The sequence below is a fragment of the Cupressus sempervirens genome, chromosome 11 (genome assembly GCF_028749045.1).
Source record: "Cupressus sempervirens isolate cs-2001-9-10 chromosome 11, ASM2874904v1, whole genome shotgun sequence".
NCBI classification, from domain to species: domain Eukaryota; kingdom Viridiplantae; phylum Streptophyta; class Pinopsida; order Cupressales; family Cupressaceae; genus Cupressus; species Cupressus sempervirens.
This window is the reverse complement of record NC_143128.1, coordinates 743,373,955-743,387,793: the sequence shown is the minus strand read 5'-3', so window position 1 is coordinate 743,387,793 and position 13,839 is coordinate 743,373,955. Positions and strand designations below refer to the sequence as shown.

The 13,839-nt window shown below is 39.5% G+C and overlaps 1 pseudogene across 1 annotated transcript in view; it reads right to left on the bottom strand.

Annotated features, from left to right (window-relative positions):
• Nucleotides 1-1,357: 1,357 nt before the first annotated feature.
• The window catches only part of LOC149531775 (two-component response regulator-like PRR73), a 48,628-nt pseudogene continuing 36,146 nt past the window's right edge, over nucleotides 1,358-13,839 (bottom strand). Inside the window, exons 6-7 of the transcript XR_016358356.1 lie at nucleotides 2,055-2,994; nucleotides 1,358-1,972 (exon numbers count right to left, since the gene is read on the bottom strand). The product of XR_016358356.1 is annotated as a two-component response regulator-like PRR73 (transcript). The remainder of the gene's footprint in view (nucleotides 1,973-2,054; nucleotides 2,995-13,839) is intronic.

Genomic DNA, 13,839 nt, shown 5'->3' with positions numbered 1-13,839 from the left:
ACAATAGAAAGAATCTCAAAGCACACATAATACAATAAACATGTGTAAAAACGTCAAATAATGTCTTGAATCTAAGATAATCTAAATATGATTCTAAAAACAGCTTTAACTAGTCTATAATCCACGAAGCAGATAGAGATTGATATCAAACAATATCTGAGAGACAACAAAATTTACAAAAAATTGCAGTAAAAAATCATGAAGTAATAGAACTGAAGACTTCTACCATCATACCCAATGTCACAAGAACATAAGCAGATTTTTAAAAATGTCAAAAAAGAACGGCATATATGCTTAAGATGACTTCTAGAATTTGGAAACAAAGGAAGTGCACGATAAAGACAACTCTACTGGCTACGCATATCATTTAATCACCTCCAATCTTTTACTCACTGCTAACTTAGATTTTTTGAATCGATACTCTAAAAAAATATTTTATTTCCATTCGACATTTGATGAATATGCAATGGAACTTAATTGCTTAGAATAAACAGGGATCCTAAAGTTCAAAGGAGGGCAATATTAAATCTCAAACCCTGCAAAATCATGTAACAGAAAGATCAAAACATGGGGAGTGAGACATCACCATCTCTTTGGTGCTAAGAAGTTTATCCTAAGAAAACCATTCTACTTGATGGGAAAAACCCAGCCACGCAAAAAAAAAAAAAATCTTTCATTGATAATACAAGTGTTCAAGTACAATACTTTCACTTGATGCTACATTATCACAACACAATCACATATACAGAATTGAGAGATTCTTCATATCATATCCGAAAGTATCTTCAATTTCCAAACACAAGTCTCTTCATATTTCCAAATACCAGTCTCTTCATATTTCCAAATGCATGCCTCTTCACATGACACGTCTCTATATATAATATTATCTCGAATATCATCATAAATATCTTCTTCAGCTGAAGCATGAAGATGACCGTAATGGTCATATCTCTATTTCAAAAAATCAGAGATAAAGATCTCACAGCTACAATCTTCAACATAGAAGGCACGAAGTTTGGCTGCTCTACTAGAGGGCCCTCTCTCATAGTCCACATTTATTTATAAAAAAATATATCTTATCTTCAATGAATTGCACATTCATGAGAAGATATAGATGCACTTCCCTTTTGGTCATCATGGTTGCAGTTAGTGTTTTAACAATATACCCTGAGTGTATGGATTTAATTAAATGTCTGATTAGAGCATATTCTACGGGTAGCACTGACTGTATGTCTATACAGTTATTCTCTAATAACCCAGATACAAGTATCATATTTCATAGATTTTTATATGAACAAATGAATTGTTACAGTTTATATCATAACCTACATCCAAGAAGAACACGGACACCATCATATTCGCTTTTAATCTTCCATTGTACGAGAACAATACACAAGTTACATTTTTGCAAATCACTTAAATCTAGTTTGCATTGACATATGCAAGCTTGGAATCAAATATTTTACATAGTTCTAAATACAAACTTTGAAACTTATAATACAACTACTACAATCCAAGACATGGGAAATAATTTACAGACTTCTAAATACGAACTTTGAGACTTATAATACAGCCACTAACATCACATTGATGCCTATGAACTAGATACATAAAACATTAATATACTTTCTGACCACTAAGGAAGTATTTATGAAGAACTTTTGTTCAAGGTATGCTCCTAACGTGTGAGAACAGAATCGCCACAACCTATGACAGTATTATCCAAAACTCATCATCTATCCAATCGTGAACTCATCGATTTCATTTGTGGAGAGCTTCATGATGAACAAAATTCTTGATCTTACGCTTTCTTTAGCAAGACACACCGATTGTAATGACTGAAAGTAGATTACATGTATGTCTATCATTTTTCTTTACCAGCGTCAGAATTGTTTATTGGCAGATGACGGACAAATTGTCCTTTTACTCGAGGCCGTTGTTCTGCAAACATTTTTCTACTTTGATATCGAACCTGCAAAGCAGATATGTGAATTATTAAAAATATTTTGGTATTCAGTAAGTTAATCATCAACTTGGAAGATTCTAACTCAAACCTTTTTTTCAAAGCATCTCTCTTTCCTCTTCTGCCAGAATTTCATCAATGCTGCCTCTCGGTGAGCAGATCGATTATTTTCAACTCCACTGCCAGTAGTACTTGTCAATGTATTGCTGGTCCCACTGGCCCCATTGGCTCCAGAAATTACGGCACCACTGCTCTTTCCAGTAGGCACATTGATTCCATTGTTGTTGCTTGCAGATGCACTTCTATCAGCATTACCATTACTTCCATGACCATTGCAACTTCCACCCTCCCCACAATTACTATCCAAAGTATTCCTGAGCATAATATATGAACCATCCTGATCTGTTGTAGCTGAGTTATCTACAGCACATTCAACTTGTCTTGCATGTTTCTTATGTTCATGCCCTTCATCGTGGTGGTGGTGATGGTATTGAATGTGGTGGTGATGAAGGTTACTGTAATGATGAGAATGGTCAGGAAGGGAAACATAATGTGGCTCATGGTAATAAGTATCACAAGCATCCTCTCTCTCTGCTTTGAGTACTGTATCTGTGCCCCATATAGGAACCCCCGGATAAGAATAGAACATGGGATGCAAGGAAGTGTCATGTGGTGGTGGAATACCATCGAAGGAGATGATTCCACAGGGTATGGGCATAGCTACACCCATCGGCAAGGACACAGGTGTCTCATCTTTCATTGGCCCAGAGCTTGGGCGAGCAGCTTGACCAGAAGGACCAATTATAGAATAGCCCCTATCTTGATTGTTGATATTCTGTGATAATTGGTATTGATCAGCAGCATCACCACCACTTTGCTTTGAACAACCCAACTGTTCAAATGGGACTTTCAAAGGTAATGATCCCATGTTTTCAGAAGAGACACAATATTGCTCTGTGTTTTTTGGGTACAAATTAACTGGAAAGGAACCAGTCCAAGGAAAAAGAAAATGTGTGCTACCTGTGTTATACCTGAGAAGAAAAGTTTTAAGTAACCACAACGCAAGGAAGGTTAAAGGTAATAATGTCTAGCTTTGGAAATAACATAGATTAAGCCAAAAAATCTAATTGTGCAAAAAAAATATAAACATCCACTGAGATGCACGTTCATAAAAACTTTACCTTCTTGTGGAGTTGGATGGTAGATTGTATTACAAATTACAACTCATTATTAATTTTTAAGCACATTGGGTTGCCCCCTAACAATATGAACTAAGCCAGGTAATATGGACTCCATCTTTAAAGTATTAAAGCTAGGATACAAAAATATGTTTATAACTTATTAAATCACAGCCTCCATATGGATGATTGCTTAAGAATTTGAGTATATAGATGCTTTAAAGACTAAGAATTTCCATTAAGTACTTCAGTTAAGGACCCATCAAGTTACAATAATCAATAAAAAATTAAGGCTTTGGAAGAATGGCTAAATATCTGTATCCACTTGCTTTAGAACCATCTCAGAATCAATGGCCACACAGGTTGAACATTCTGTATGGTCTGTGTCAGTCACACTGCAAGTGCAGCTGGTTAAGCACAAAATTCTTCAATATATGTCTTCAAGTTTGCTGCAAATTTGTATTCCTTAAGGTTCACTCCAACTTAGAACACCTGAACTATCATTACATCTTTCGGTTTCAAAAATTTGTGTATCACAACTATAACCCTAGGAACAGACCGGGAAACAAATGTTAAATTGCAAGGGTCCATGTGTTATATAACAGAAAAACTGAAAAGATGAGTGTTCTCTGACACATCAAGATAGGCATAATTGTACATGTGTTCTGCACACAGTAATTCCTGAGAAGAGATGTATAAATGCCTGACTGATTTTTATATGTACATACATATTGCTATACTGTTATATCTCTTTCCAGATATAAAATTTAATATTTAATTATAAATTATAATTAATCAAATATAATATAAATCAATAATACTAATATTATTGCTAATAAATATAATAATCAATCAATAAACATCAGGCAATAATATTAATATAATCAGTATTATCAACCCATATAATATTAATAATATTAATCAATAGTATTGATAATATTAACCAATCATATTTAAATTATAATCAATACGTACTATGCGAATGGCATTCATTCATATGTCTTCGACTCAGAAAAAAATAGAGAAAAATATGATTCTCAATGAAGGCGCTGAAAGAAAAACAATAAACCCTTCCTCCAAGCGATGCTTGAAGCCATGGATGGAAAAAGTGTCTCCCGGGTGAGAGAAGAGGTCCAACCCCCACACACAATCAGTATAAGATGGAATAGAAAAGTTAAAACAGATCATCTCAGGCATCAAGGAATAGCGGAAAAGATGGGGCACGGCAAATACATAGTAATCAATATACAAAAAAAGTTCAGGAAGAAATAAGTGATCCTTAGGCAACACAATAAGGATGCCAACCAAGATGTCTACACTAATAGTTCCAGCAATCTCATACTAATAATATCAAATTGGATTTAATAAATCACCATGTGATAAAAGAAAAACTATTGAATATAACTGATGTTGACTAATAGTGGAGAAAAGCAGCATCTAAGATTATCAAAAAAATCTGTAGAGAGATCAATCAATGGAGGTCACCATAGAATATTAAGTGTATCATATGGAAGCATTAGATATGTTGGGTATTGACCTAAGAATCAACTTATAGCTTTCAAAGGAAATATGAGTTCAACTAATCACAAAGAAGTATTCCATATAAAGGATACAAGTCATAGGAATTGTTAGCAAGCAATCAATTTTTAGATTAGGAGATATTTTCCACAGGAAGTCAAATTGTGATTTGCTATCAGGATTCAACTGTGTAAGTTTTTCTAGTCAAACTCATTGACCAATGTTTCATGAGTAGTGGTTCAGAGAACCCATCTCTCATGAGAATGAGTGGAGCACTTAACACTCAGTGGATCTAGGTGATGCTCGCAGAGGTGAAGCACCGGTCCCATCTCCATAAATGATATATAAGTGAGCTCATATGTTACATATATGCCGGTCAGAATGACAAGATACAAAGGATTGAGATACAGGGGGCCAATAGGAAGTGATGCAAATCAATTAAAAGCGCGAGTGTTATCTTTAGTTGCACCTCCACACCAGGGTCAACTTCATGAGAGGCAATGAAGCCTTTGCTGTGCACATTGTCAAATCTCTGCAAAGTGACTTTCATACAAAGTTGTCATCTACAGCAATAAAGTTGGTGGAAAAATATGTCCATGCATACAAGCAGTTGAATGGTCAGCAGATGAATTGCAATTCTACCAGTTAACATATCATACAACAAGGATAGACTACAATCCTTACAACAAAATCAGTGTGGTAGCAAGCAGAAAATATCAACACAGAATGCATCTTGAAAATTTTTGGGCAAATGTTGCATACAAGTATGAGATTGAAAAGAGGATGTATTTCAGGTTGCCATTCAAAATTATAAGGGGATGCAGGATCTGTTGACATTCAGTCAAATTTGATATTAGTGACAACACTTATTCAGATTTTGTATGGCTAAGTAGGAGATAATTTCCACAATAAGTCAAATTGTGATATTGCTATCAAGATTTAACTGTGTGATAGTAATATCACAATTTTGTATGGCTACCAAGCTTATTGAACAGTCTACAATGTTTGCCATGCATTTCAGTAGCCACTGAGCACTACAGTTCCTACCGAGCATTCCAGTGGTTACCAAGTGAATTCAATCAGTGTGAAGTCTAACAGTTCAACCCGAGCATTTCAGTGGTTACCGAGCTAGCAGTTCATGTAAAGCGAAGCCAGTGTTAACTGAGCTGTATGGAGAGTAGTGTTTACCGAGTGCAGTCATGGTAAACAATAAGTCAGTCTATACCGAATTACACAATATCTACCGAGTCACCGGTGCAGACCGAGTTCAAGACTACATTGAAGTGATTAGTATGCACCGAGCTTCTACTTCTACCGAGTGCATGACGATGCCGAGTAATGACAGTGGACGTCGTGTATCAGAACTTCACGAAGTCAGTCTTCAGAACCTGAATATCTACGTATGGGCTGACTTTGTAATATTGGTGTTAACTCGTATGATGGCCGACTTTGTAATTATGTAAATTGGATTGATATATATGTAATGTATTGTATCATATCCAAGTGTGACAATAATGTGAAAAAGAAGCATGCGAATGTGAACCAGCAGCAGACCAAGTGTATTGTAAGGCCATATCAATAAAAGAGCAGCAAAGACATATTCATCACATAAAGGTGATCAGTACTTCAAGGAATCTCTATCAACAATTCAATTGTAAGTCAGAGATCTACTGCTTCATCCTAACAGGTGAACTAGTTCAAATCCTTTAACAAGGTAGACTTAACAGTCTTTTTTCAAATCTCTTTATCGAGTGCATACTTCATTGTATGTTTGTAAAACCTCTAACAAGGTGGACCTAGTAGTCCTAATTGTTTACCGCATAAGTTAATTAACAAACGCACACAGACAATGAATACGAACACGAACAGCAAAGCTCTCCTTATTATTATTCGCATATGCCAAGATTTTACATTAGGTTCTGATATCCTGATTACAATGCTTTCGAAGGGGTTATAAATACTTTCCGAGGAACCTTCTCGAAGGTATCCGTCGGCCAGATACATTATGTCTGCTACATAACAAAAACTTTTCCGAAGGGACCCATCGGCTGATACACAATTTCCTTCCCAAAGGGACCCGTCGGCTAATACACAATTTCCTTCCCAAAGGGACCCGTCGGCTGATACACAATTTCTACCGACGACATCATCCCCCCCAAAAAAGAAAAGTCGTCTCCTGACGACTATTACAAAATCTCTAAGACAAATCAACAACCAAAATACATTGACTGACTAACTGGTCTTCAACACTGTCAGCTTAGCCAATCTGACATCTGACCCTGATAGCCACCTGTGCCGCTTTCTGCCTTCCAATTTGGAGTACATTGGACCAAGTGTCGCTGCACTGCCTCCAACTGGATGATCAGCTCCTCCCGAGCTCTGTACGCATCCACCAAGACAGCCTTACGGCCAACACCTACTCTCAGTGCCTCTGGTACACAGACACTCCATGCCTGCAACAGCTCTAAGTCTGCTCAACTGGTCAGACTCCCACGACTGATATCCACGACGACTGGGGGTCCAGGGGGCAACGCCCCTGGCAGGGTCGAGGGGCAGCGCCCCCACGGGGTCCTAAGTGCCAAGACCAAATTAGCACTTCACAACCCACACAGAAATGCACGGAACACACCATTTCTGTCATTATCTGCCGATTCTGCACTCTTTCTGGCAACCACAGATGCGTCCCCTTCCCTTTGGCATCATCTGTCACTCATTCTGAACAACTTGATTCTATCATATTTTTTTTATTTTTTATTTTTTTTTTAGAAAACCTCTTGTCACCCTTCTGTGATGAAATCCGTACGGCTTCAATCTTGACACTGTCTGCTGATTGCATATGGATGCCTCCTTCCTGGAGCTGCCACGCACACAAGTTTTGATGAAACAATTCTGAAGGCGTCTTTACTATTTCAATCTTCTAGAAAAGCCATACTGCAATATCCTCCCAAGACTTGAAAATCCATACAATGGAAATTAACAAATTTTGGCTCCAAATTTCGTACGTTAACCTTCTCAGGTTATCAAAATCCGTACGGTGGTCACAGTGTTACAATATGCAACTCTTAAAAAACCGTACACTGCAAGGAAAAGCCGTACCATAGCAGAACCGTACATCAACTTCCAAGATGGAAACCGTACATTGTCTTTAAAAACCATACTACAAATATGAAACTCGTACATTGTCTTTAAAAACCATACTACAAATATTAAATTGTCTGGAAAATTGTACAAAAACCGTACACCATCCTTCAGATCTGGAAAACCGTACAGTACTCTTCTTCCTTCGAATATAAAAGACCGTACGATCTTCTCCTTCCTTCAGGTGTTAAGGACCGTACGGTACTCACCTTCCCTCAAGAAGCCGTATGGTACTTGTCCCTTAAAAACAGTACGGACTCTTTCCTCTAGAAACTGTACGGCGGCACATTCCCTCCTCTGAGAAATCCGTACGGTGCTCTTCTTTACTGTGAAATACGTATGGTACCGTACAGTACTCTTTTTTTTTTTTCTTTTTTTTTTTTTTTATTATTTTTTTTTTTTAAATCTCACTTCTGGAACAATTATGTACAATATTTACATATATACAGTACTTACAGTCTTCTCTCAATTATTCATCCACGGGGATGCGTTACTTCTTTCATGACAAACATTCAACTTCCACCTCTTCACTACATCAAATACTTCCTTTCAGTCTAGCATCCACTGTTTTATTGCTCCGTTATTGCTTACTTCCCGCATCTGGTACGGCCCGACCCATTTAATTTTGAACTTGCCCGGTTTGATCTCATTCCGATCATCATACTTCAACACCCATTGTCCGAGTTGAAACCTGCTACGCCTGTTCTGTGTCATCTCCATACAGCCCAGTTTGTTCCCGAAGCTCTGTAGCATGGACTCCATCAATTGCCCCTTCTGGCCGCCAATAACACGTGCACTCCATACTGCTGCAACTTTTATTAGACCCTTCCGCTTTGTTTCCTATGCAGACTGTATCGTGTGCCTTCCTTGCTGCCAGTACCTTTCTGCTATATTTGTGGTTCGACGTAATACTTTCTTCCTGCGCAGTCGTACAATAGAATCTTTCCTTCTTTTGGGTTCGTACTGTATGTTCTGTCCTTCAGCTTTAGTCATGCCCGCGTTTCCTTCTTCGGCTTCTCTATCTTGCTTCGAACATTCATTTCCTCCTTCGGCTTCTCCATGTTCCTTCAAACATTCATTTCCTCCGTCGGCTTCTCTATGTTCCTTCGGACATTCATTTCCTCCTTCGGCTTCTCTGTTTTCTTTCGGACATTCATTTCCTCCTTCGGCTTCTCTATGTTCCTTCGGACATTCATATCCTTCTTCTTTCTTACCTTCGTCGATCCTTAGCATATTACAACTCGGAAAGAGCTCGTAATCCTCTATTTGCCAGTGGTAAAGACCATTTACTGAATCCAAATCGTCATCTCCTTCCAATCGTAGGACTCCCTCCTGATCGGGTTCCATACTCTACCTCCTCTTATTGTCTTCTTCATAATCCGACGACAAAGCTTCTTCTCCAACCATCTGAGTGTGTAGATCAATGACATACTTGCGACCTTTGCTTTCGAGTGATAAAGTATTTTTCTTCCAATCGTGCTTCGCCTTGGCTTGTATCAGCCACCCCCGGCCCAGAATGGCATCATATCCTCTCCGCTTCGGTGGGATCACGACGAAATCCAACAAGAATGGTTGTGTTCCAATCATCACTGGTTGTGCTGTCAGGACTCCCAATGGCTTGATTCCATGTTGATCGGCTGTTAGCAGCTGGAATGTAGGCGACCATAATGTCGGCTGTCCCAACTTTTTCCAAGTGTCTTCAAGCAACACATTGACACCGGACCCTCTGTACACAATTGTTTCCGTCAATACAATCCCGAGAATTCCTATTTCAACGACTGCCGGATAGCGTCCGGATGAAAGAGCTAACAGCATCGGATCTTCTGCACTTGCGCCACTTTCCTTCTTTTTGTCCGCTGCCCTTGCTCCACTTTCCTGCTTCCTTCCATGTTCTCCTGGTAGTTGAGCAGCGGGAACGATGTTTGTGAGTGCCGATCGGAGCTGAGGCATAGTGAGCAACAGATCACTTATCCTGACGGGTATCTTAGCTTTCAATATTTGCCGTACAATGTTCTGTTTTGCACAGTTCCGGAAGAAGGTACTTGGCGGGTCCTTCAGGTGTGTCGTTTCTGCCTGCGTTGCCTTTCTGGATCTCTGCCCGTGCTTCCTCCAGTCTCTTCTTTTCTTCCACTGGATCAGGGTATAGTTTTGCCTGCTTCCGAGTGATTGCCAAAACTTCTTCCTCGTTCGTCCCGACAGTAATCAAGTTTACTCCGGACTTCGGGCACTTAGTATCATCATGATCGCCAGGTCCACACCATCGGCATAGCAACTTCAGTGTTCGTCGTTGTGCACTCTCGGGCGAAGTGACCCCACAGATTGCATGCACGGCATTGAACAATTGGCCGACCATTCGCATCGTACTAAATTCGACTCTTTCCGCCATTATTGTTGTTGCTGCCATTGTTATTGTTGTTGTTGTTTTGACCGCGCCAGTTGTTTCTGTATCCGCCTGATGTGGCTCCTTCCGTACTGGTGTTCCCGTTCCCTCCTAACGGGGATGCCTCCTATGTCAAGAACACTTGCTGCGGTGTTCTTGTTTTCAAGTTGAAAGGGCATTCCTTTACCGGGTGTCCCATAATCTGGCAAATCTCACAAAATTGATCTTTCGGGCATGATCCCTTCGTATGGCCTTCTTTCTTGCACTCCGTACACCATAGGTCATTGCCCTTAGTCTCCTTGTTCATTTTTTGAACTCCATCATCCGAAGCATGTCCTTCTGGAGAGCACAGACTTTCTTGCTACTTCCCTCGTCATCGTCGCTGCTGTCTTCTCCTGAAGGCTCATCGTCATCTGAATCCGATGAGCTAGTCTTCTTCTTCTTCTTTGTCTTTTGGTCACTTTCGAGGTTCATTGCCCGATTGTACACTTCAATGTATGTCAATGGTGGCACGATCTTCATCTTTTTCCGCAGCTTCGAGTGAAGGCCTTCAATGAACCATCTTTTCTGGAGCCCATCTGCCGGTTTATTCTCCATTTTACTGATTAAGTCCTTCAATCTCCTGGCGAAGACCCGTACTGTTTCATTCTTCTTTTGCTTGGTATTGAATATCTCCGCTACAATTTCATTATCATCATGCAAAAGTTGAAATTCTGCGATGAACTCCTTAATGTTATCCCAACTATTTAATTTCTATGGATCAGCATCAGTAAACCAATCAATCGCAACACCCCGTAGGATAGCGGAAAATTGTCGGATCCATTCATTTGTATCTGTTATGTCATTTGCCATCCAGATCGTTTCACATGTTTTACAATGTCGAATGGGATCAGCTATTTCATCACCATCAAATTTAGGCAATTTTTCCTTCGGACCTGCCATTATCACTATATGTTGGAGGTTTTGTTGTGTACTTGCGCTGTTTTGTACTCCCGCGCTGTTTTGAGCACCCACGTTGTTCTGAGCTCCCGCGCTGTTTTGAACATCCGCGTTATTCTGCACACCCACACTGTTCTGGACACCCGCGCTGTTCTGCACACCCGCGTTGTTTTCTGCTTCCGTGCCATTTTCAACACCTGCACTGTTTGGTGAAGAAGAGGGTTCGTCAACCGAAGCTATTTGTTCTGGAAGTATCTCGGACAAAGAGGTCACTCCACGCTCGTGCTCCGTCGGCACTCCGAGCCGTGCGAGTCAATCTCCTTCCGTCAGGATTCTCTTCCCGTGGCGTATGCAGGTTCAGAAACTCCTCCCTCACTTCTTCCACCAACTCAAGCCGTTGTCGAGTCTCTTTCAACAATCCTTCCACGTTCTTGTTTTCGTTGGCAATTTTTTGAAATCTCCTTCGACGCTCTGTCTGCTGAGCCAGAATTAGATTTTCCTGCGCAACACGTATGTCATCTTTTTCTTTCAGCTTATTCTTATCTTTGTTCAACTGATTCAGCATTTAATTCATATCTGCTTGCCTGCATACTAGGTCCATTGGGCAACGGCGCCAAATGTTTACCGCATAAGTTAATTAACAAACGCACACAGACAATGAATACGAACACGAACAGCAGAACTCTCATTATTATTCGCATATGCCAAGATTTTACATTAGGTTCTGATATCCTGATTACAATGCTTTCGAAGGGGTTATAAATACTTTCCGAGGAACCTTCCCGAAGGTATCCGTCGGCCAGATACATTATGTCTGCTACATAACAAAAACCTTTCCGAAGGGACCCATCGGCTGATACACAATTTCCTTCCCGAAGGGACCTGTCGGCTGATACACAATTTCCTTCCCGAAGGGACCCGTCGGCTGATACACAATTTCTACCGACGACATTAATTGCTTCTAACAGGGCAGATCATTAGAAGTGATCAATGTACGCCTTAACCGGCCAACTTTATGCTGCAGTATTGAAGTTTTGTGGGTATCATCCCCACCCCAATTTTACTTTCTATTTGGAAGGTTTTTGGGTCACCAAATTATTGTGTTCAAGTGTTATGAATGTTTTATGTTTTCAGTTTCTCATGTATGCAATTAGATCTGAATTTGATAAAGTTTTCGAGGTTATTGATTCACCCCTCCCCTCTCAGTAACCTAGCTTAGTCTTGAATATTTCCAACATGATCATCCAAGCACCAAATCAAGTGAAAGCAGATACAAACATGACCTAACTAGGGTCTGAGAAAGAAAGAGCAATGATCATTCAACCACTTGATTGGTTTAGACATGAAATAATAGATCATGATTAAATATCTAGACCAGTTCTGAAATTAACTAGATTGTGGGTTGAGCATCAGGTCAGCAGATTGAAGACAAGTAATGCCCACTTGACTTGTGACTTAATGCACCAACAAGAGCTACATGGGGCTATACTTGGGCAGTCATCAAAAGTGAAAGTTGAAGTAGAAGAGAGTTCATCAGAAAATATTGAATGGGAAAGGGGTAAGAGTGTTGCCTAGAATGTGCAACCTAGGAAAAGACCAGATGTAACAAGTGAATAGCCTCCACAAAAGAGGCAAGGGCATTAAAACAACAGGAGTTCTCAAACCGAGTTAACAAGCCAACAAAGAAGTGCAAGGCAGAGATTTTCAAAGATCATTAAGGATGAATCAGGGTTCAAGATTCTGTATGTTGCAGTGTCTATGGTTGATAAAACCAAAGACCAAATTACTTCAGAGGAATATAATGTGACAGCATTTGATATGGGACATGCGACCAAGGAACAGGTAATAGAAGAATTTAATGATTTTGCCCAAGTAGTGAAGGAAATAATAAAGAACTTGAAAGAAAAATAACAGAAAGTGAAAAAATGAGAACAAAACCTTGTGTGGATATCTACAACACCTCTCTCATCTAGTTAGGCAAGAAGACCAAGTGCTTATTCCCCCTATAGTTCTTCTAAAGGGTTCCATATAAGGCATTGAGAAAATGAGGAAAACCTTTCATGGCACAAAAGAATGGGGAAAAGGCATTCAGAATGAAGCAAGAAAATTTGTCGAGGAATGGTTCAGATTCATGGAAGATCATTAACTATCCTTTGATGGAAACTCCCAGGTAAACACAGATTGATGGAGGAATAATAAGAGAAGGTGAGATGTATGATTTTGCACACTGGTATAGTGCAGCTGTCACAGGAAAAGAGATGTTTCAAAAAACCAATGAGGAGTCTTCTTGATTAAGGTAGCCAGAAATATCTAGAAAAAAAACCTCCAATAAAATTTAGCCCTGTTTGCACAGAGATTGATTAAGGAAGAAATAATTGCTGATAATTTGAAAAGCAGGTTTTATTTCTTTTGAAATAAATTCCTTCTTGAGAGATGACTTATGGAATATTTACATACTCTCAAATATTAACCACACCACTCAGGAATCAATGCAAGATTGGGAGAATAACATTAGCAAATGTGAGAGAGAGAGATTCAGCCATTCTAGAGTTCAAGGGAGAATCAACACCAAAGTACCATTGAGGGCAAATTGGAGATTGCACTTTCCAAATTCGTTGCATCCAAGAAAAGGAATCAAGCATAGGCTATATTGGTCAAAAGAGCATTTATTGCTTAGTGGGGATCTTATTCCATTAATGGGTCAACTTTGACCACTTCCACAC